The sequence below is a fragment of the Salminus brasiliensis genome, chromosome 11 (genome assembly GCF_030463535.1).
Source record: "Salminus brasiliensis chromosome 11, fSalBra1.hap2, whole genome shotgun sequence".
Taxonomy (NCBI): domain Eukaryota; kingdom Metazoa; phylum Chordata; class Actinopteri; order Characiformes; family Bryconidae; genus Salminus; species Salminus brasiliensis.
The window spans coordinates 22,356,829-22,362,828 of record NC_132888.1 but is presented as its reverse complement, the minus strand read 5'-3'; positions in this window follow the sequence as shown (position 1 = coordinate 22,362,828).

The following is a 6,000-nucleotide window of genomic DNA, read 5'->3' as shown; positions in this document are numbered from 1 at the left end:
CCTAGATTGAGATTTTGTCCTCACTTTCGTTCCCCCTCACATCATTCCCTCTCCTGTCAGTCCTGTGTTAGCATTTAGCCCTTTTTAGCCTTGCCTTCATATTCTGTAGACGTAGCTGTTAAGTCCCTAAGGACTGTGATGTAACAGTTTGGGGGTTTTGGAATTGGCCTGTTTCACAGCTCTGTTGTGGTTATGCCGGATTGTCTTGTGAAGGAGGAAACACTGAACTCTCCTTATTGATCTTCACAATTTGGCATTCTTGGGGCACCTTAAGTGCTTGCTAGGTGGTTGCTATGGTGCTGCTAGGTGATTGCTGTGTTGTTGCTTAGTGGTTGCTAGATGGGTGCTATAGTGTTACAAGGTAGTTTCTATAGAATCCCAGGAGGTTTCTATGTGATTGTAAGACAGTTGCTGTAGTAACCCAAGTGGCTGCTATGGTGTAGCTAAGTGGTTCCTATGTGGTGGTTGCTATGTCGTTGCTTAGTGGTTGCTATAGTGTTGCAAGGTGGTGGCTATGGTACTTCAGGTGGTTGCTATGGTGTTGTTAGGTGATTATTATGGAATCTCAGGTTGCTGAGACCAAGAAAAATACAGTTGGACATTCTCGGGCACCTTAAAGGGGCCCTGCACCCATAATACACACCTTGCCCATGGCCCTAACTTTTCCCACAGGCATGCTGGAAGATGCTGGTGTACATTTTGTACTTTTGGTACATAACCCCACACAGAGCGAGTCTAAAGATCCATTAAATAAATAACGTCAGTCAAATGTAAAGCAAAACGTCAGCACAGAGCACATGGGGGTGGTGGGGGCGGTCGATATCCTGTGAAAATAACCGAACACACAGGCTGTTTCTGTGCATGTTATGGATAGCTGCTCCCGGTCCCATCCTTTCCTCCTTTCCGGCCATGAAAAGCGGGAAGGGGGCGTTGGCAGCGATTTCCCGCCTGTCTCTCACTCCCACCCCACCTCCCCCCCACTACATACACACACACACACACACACACACACACACACACACACACACCATCCCTCCCACCCCTCCATAATGCATGAGCTGCTGGAGAGGCTCATCATTAGGCTCGGCCGGCCGGGCTGGAGACGGCTCCCGGGGGCGGCGCTGGACAGAGCTGTAAATTGGATGGCCCTGCCCCTGCTGAGCCGGGCGGCCAAGTCGGTGCGCGCGAATGAGAGAGCGCGCACCGGAGAGCGGGGGCCGAGCGGCGCTGGAGCTCGGCGGGGGCGCGCGCGCCTGTCAATTACGGCACTCCGGCGGAGGCCCTGGTTCTGGCACGCGCACGATCCGCCGCCGCCGCCGTCATTACCAGCTCGGGCGGACTCGCAGCCCTGTGCCATATGCGCGCAGTCAGGGCGCCGCCGTCTGTTCGCCGCGGCGGGGATGCGGGGATGAGGCAGCAAATGGACCTTGAAATTGATATTGGGCGGGAGAGCTCGCAAGCTCTTCCATCCACCCTCCCCTCAGCTGCACCCCCCCAACCCCTTAAAAAATCAAATCCACGGGCGAAATGCAGAAGCAGTTTATGAAGGGGGGTTGTGTTGTGGTGTCTTGTGTATGGAAATTCCAGCCTGTTATTACGGTAAATGGCGCATGATAATGGAGAGCGTCCATTGGCAGGTTTTTTATGGTTATAGATCGCTTTTGGATTCATCGTCCAGAGGCGTTAAGCAAAGGGCTGCGCTTTTAATTGCACATTCAATTGAACGAAACAGGGGGGAGTCCGCCCACAGGCACTGAGGTTGCTCAGAGTTCGTCATTTGTCAGATAGGCTATTAACCATGCTCGCCCTACATCAACAGCAAAGGCAGGGCCTGCTTTTCAAAGCATGTTTTTCTTTAGGTATAACCCAGCACTTTTACTTTTGCTATAAAATATGGGACTAGCAGCATTTCTTTGGTCTTAAATACAAAAATTGGTAAACTTTTAAAGACCAGCATCGGTACACTCTTAAAGATCAACACCTATACACTCTTAAAAATCAACATCTATACACTCTTAAAAATCAACATCTATACACTCTTAAAGACCAACATCTATAAACTCTTAAAAACTAACATCTATACACTCTTAAAGACCAACATCTATATACTCTTAAAGACCAACATCTCTACACTCTTAAAGACCAACATCTATATACTCTTAAAGACCAACATCTATACACTCTTAAAGACCAACATCTATATACTCTTAAAAACTACCATCTATACACTCTTAAAGACCAACATCTATATACTCTTAAAGACCAACATCTATATACTCTTAAAGACCAACATCTATACACTCTTAAAGACCAACATCTATATACTCTTAAAGACCAACATCTATACACTCTTAAAGACCAACATCTATATACTCTTAAAGACCAACATCTATACACTCTTAAAGACTAACATCTATATACTCTTAAAGACTAACATCTATATACTCTTAAAGACCAACATCTATACACTCTTAAAAATCAACACCTATAGACTCTTAAAGACCAACACCTATATACTCTTAAAAATCAACACCTATAGACTCTTAAAGACCAACACCTATATACTCTTAAAGACCAACATCTATATTCTCTTAAAGACCAACATCTATATACTCTTAAAGACCAACATCTATATACTCTTAAAAACCCACATCTATATACTCTTAAAAATCAACATCTATACACTCTTAAAGACCAACATCTATATACTCTTAAAGACCAACATCTATATACTCTTAAAAATCAACACCTATAGACTCTTAAAGACCAACACCTATATACTTTTTTAAATCAACACCTATAGACTCTTAAAGACCAACATCTATATACTCTTAAAAATCAACATCTATACACTCTTAAAGACCAACATCTATATACTCTGAAAGACCAAAACCTATACACTCTTAAAAATCAACACCTATAGACTCTTAAAGACCAACATCTATACACTCTTAAAGACCAACACCTATATACTCTTAAAAATCAACACCTATAGACTCTTAAAGACCAACACCTATAGACTCTTAAAGACCAACACCTATATACTCTCAATAATCCACATCTATATACTCTTAAAAATCAACATCTATACACTCTTAAAGACCAACATCTATATACTCTTAAAGACCAACACCTATACACTCTTAAAAATCAACACCTATAGACTCTTAAAGACCAACATCTATACACTCTTAAAGACCAACACCTATATACTCTTAAAAATCCACATCTATATACTCTTAAAAATCAACATCTATACACTCTTAAAGACCAACATCTATATACTCTTAAAGACCAACATCTATACACTCTCAAAGACGTACACCTATATCCTCTTAAAGACCAACATCTATATACTCTTAAAGACCAACATCTATATACTCTTAAAGACCAACATCTATATTCTCTTAAAGACCAACACCTATATACTCTTAAAGACCAACATCTATACACTCTCAAAGACGTACACCTATATCCTCTTAAAGACGTACACCTATATCCTCTTAAAGACCAACATCTATACACTCTCAAAGACGTACACCTATATCCTCTTAAAGACCAACATCTATACACTCTCAAAGACGTACACCTATATCCTCTTAAAGACCAACATCTATACACTCTCAAAGACGTACACCTATATCCTCTTAAAGACCAACATCTATACACTCTCAAAGACGTACACCTATATCCTCTTAAAGATAAACATTGGTACTTTCATTCTGAGGCAAAATAACAGGGTTGTAAACTGGCTTGTAAAACTGCATCTAAGCATTTTTAATCTCAACCAAAGTCACAAGCGTACAATCTATACATCAAATGAATCAACCTAAAATACTCAAGAAATGAATTCTGAAGGTGGTTTCTTCAAAGAATCTCCAGTAGCCCGTAGTTCTCTATAGAACCATGCACTTTAGAATGGTGCTCTGCCATGGTGACATGGCTTCTTTCCTATGATGTAAAATCTTGTGTGAGGGGGAATTCTTGAAAAAAAAAAAAACAACCAAAAAAAAAACCAGAAACAGACCCCCACGGGTTTAGTATGAATACTGTTTGAGTGTTAGGAACATTAGGCAAATTAGTACCATCATATTTATTTGATGGGAGCATGAGGTCCTCTCCACTGATGTACAGCTTTTAGTTTTAATCACTCCGCTGAGCTGCTAACAGTGTCCAAATCACTATTCAGTTCTCCTGGAGACTGTTCTCCTTATTGTTTAAAAAAACGGTTTGTTTTGCTGGTATATTTAGGGGGTAAGCAGGCATAGTTTGCTTAGCCTTGTGACCTCAATTGCCGGAACCTTGAGACCTTTAGTTGATGCATTGAGTGATGAGTGTAGTGATGTTGCAGTGTCTCTCATATCATGTTTCTCGTGGCTTATGTCAAGCTTAAAGTGGCTCAAAAAAGAAAAACCGCAGACCCCTTGGCTACACACACATGGAGCCCACTTTGAGAGTTTGTTCATGAATATACACTGATCAGCCACAACATTAAATGTTGTGTAGGTGCTCTGACCTGTTGAGGCATGGACTCCAGAATACCTCTAAAGATGTCCCGTGGTGTCTGGCACCAAGACATCGACTTCAAGAACTGACTGTTCACTTGCTGCCTAGTATCCCGCGTCCCTTGACAGATGCTGTTGGAACCAGATACTCAGTGTTTTTCCCTTCACCTGTCAGTGCTTTTAATGTTATGACTGATTGGTGTAAGCTGTGAAATGAAGCCCCGGTGCAAGGCTGTAGCCCTCCTACACCCTTTAATAGGCCTTGACCAAAGAGGAAAACAGGACTCTTTAAATGGGCTTTTCAGAGAAGCCGCTAACAGCATTATGAGCTAAAGGCGATATGCACTCTAAGTGTTTTTGTATATTGTTGTTTTATTTGGCTTCAGTTTTTAATAAAAGTAAGAAGATGTCTTTGTCAAGACCAATAAAATACCAGAAGCAGAATAATCCCACTAGTGATTTTTGCTGTTTACCTCAGTGTATAATGTCTGGGAAGTTCAACTGCATCATAAGTTTCCACCCTTTCCAAAGGATAAAACCTAAAAAAATACGGACACGGGATGTACGATGTGAAAATGGGGTAATTAAGTGAACCACGACAGTTCGTTGCCATGGATCTTATTTTTTTAAAAGATGATCGCTCCAAATGTCTCAGTATGACAGCTCTTGGCTTTCTAACCATGTTGATTACATAGTCCTGGGGACCTGGTCATGATCACTGATTAGTCTTACTCTTACTCATACCCTGACAGGCTTGATAAACACTGTCCCTGAACTGGAACAGGCTGGAAACTTGAACAGAACACCCGATCCAACCCTAACGTTACTGTCAGACTGTGTGGCTTCTCGCTTTTCCTCACAGACCTTTGAAAGGCTGCCCTGACGCTGACAGCACCAGTCAACCTGTCTTCAGCTGCTTCACTAACTGTTAGTTAGCTAGGGCCGAAAAGCTCAGGCTGTCTTAGCGCTGGTTGATGCTGCTTGCTAACCAAAGTTGCATATCTTCTGGCTAAACATGCTAACTTAGCGCTAGTGTTAGCCTACTAACCAGCAAGTAGGGGTGAGGAGGGCGAGGGCTGCAACACCACCACCACGGGCAAAGCACTGTCGCTCAGCACAAATCGGGCAGGGGGCGCATATCGGGTAGCGACACCTGAGCTTAGCAACGGGCCTGCTTGGGGGGTCCTGGCTGGTGAGGGGCCCTTAGCAGCATTGAACTAAAGAGATTAATGCCTCTTAGAGCTGCCTTACAGAACAAAGTTCCGCAAAATGTAAAAGCTCCTGGACTGAAATGCAGTTAAATAAGACCATTTATTGAGGAGGGACATGAAAAGTGTCGTACGGCAAATAAAATTCATGTTTTAGCAGTATTTTTTTTATGATCAGCAAAATTAAGTGTCTTCTGAGTTTATGTATTATATATAAAACCTCAGAAGATCACCCCTCAACCCCTGAATCTCCTTAACGCAGAAAGGCTTATTGCACAGTAACTAAA